At 38.4% G+C, this 1,184-nt stretch overlaps 1 protein-coding gene across 22 annotated transcripts in view; it reads left to right on the top strand.

Annotated features, from left to right (window-relative positions):
* The window catches only part of Cadps (calcium dependent secretion activator), a 447,247-nt gene that overhangs the window by 331,047 nt on the left and 115,016 nt on the right, over nucleotides 1-1,184 (top strand). The window lies entirely within an intron of this gene.

The raw sequence follows: 1,184 nt of genomic DNA, 5'->3' as shown, positions 1-1,184 counted from the left end.
GAGAGAGAGAGAGAGAGAGAGAGAGAGAGAGAGAGAGAGAGAGAGAGAGAGAGAGGAATTAAGCAGGAGCTGTTGTGAGAAAGTTCTCTGACTTTAGAAATTTTCTTCTTGTTTCATCTCAGGTCTTCTGAACCTATTTAGATGAGAACTCTGAAATGAAATATTAATGAATGTATAATATCGATCAGTGTCTTAAAGAATTAAAAGATTACATAAGGATTTCTCATTTAGACCCACACAACAGTTGAACATATTTCAGAACAATTCAGAGAACATTTCTAATGTGTGCCAAACAACAGGTTAGCAACAAATATTCCAAGACTCAAAACTATGCTCAAGACATAGGTACTCCCAAATAGGGAAGGTACTCATTCATTCATCCATCCATCCATCCATCCATTCACCCACCAGGCAATGATTTGGCAAGAGGCTACCTTGTAACAAGTGCAGTGTGGAGAGCCAGGTAGTATCAAAATGAGGAAAAACAACTATTAGCTTCATGAAATATGAATGCATATGTGTAAATTTCAAATTCAATGCATTTAAATCCCCATTGGTTATGTGTCAGAGGAATATGACATTGTTAGAAAGCCAAAAACCTATTCAATATATTGGGTTTCATTTGCACATTGAAAGAGATACATTGGAATCAGTTCATGGAAGCTAGAGATTTGGGGACATAGCCTACACAGAGCAAAATATACAAATGTAACAAACTATCCAGCTGATAAAAATAATATTCTTAGATAAGATGCTCATGACATGAGTTTCATAAACTAGGTGTGGTTTTGTATACATTTAATGTATTTAATCTTCAAAAACCTTATGTAGCCCCTCCCATTTTACAGATGAGTAAAGATTAGAGAAACACAAATGATGAACGAAGCCCACACAGAGACCACATGCCTATCTACTCCAGTTCAACAATGTCAGATTGCGGTACAAGACATTCAGTACAAGAGCTCTGTGGCCTGGATACGCCATAACGACAGAGATCTGGCTAGAAATGGTGGCGCACTCCTGGAATCCTAGTATTCAGGAGGTGGAGACGGTAGCCCAACTGGGACAAAAAACATATTAGTGTTGTAAAGATCTGGCTAGAAATGGTGGCGCACTCCTGGAATCCTAGTATTCAGGAGGTGGAGACGGTAGCCCAACTGGGACAAAAAACATATTAGTGTTGT

The sequence above is a fragment of the Mus pahari genome, chromosome 8, assembly GCF_900095145.1.
Source record: "Mus pahari chromosome 8, PAHARI_EIJ_v1.1, whole genome shotgun sequence".
Lineage (NCBI taxonomy): Eukaryota > Metazoa > Chordata > Mammalia > Rodentia > Muridae > Mus > Mus pahari.
Note: the sequence above shows the minus strand (reverse complement) of the source record. Positions and strands in the feature narration are given on the sequence as shown.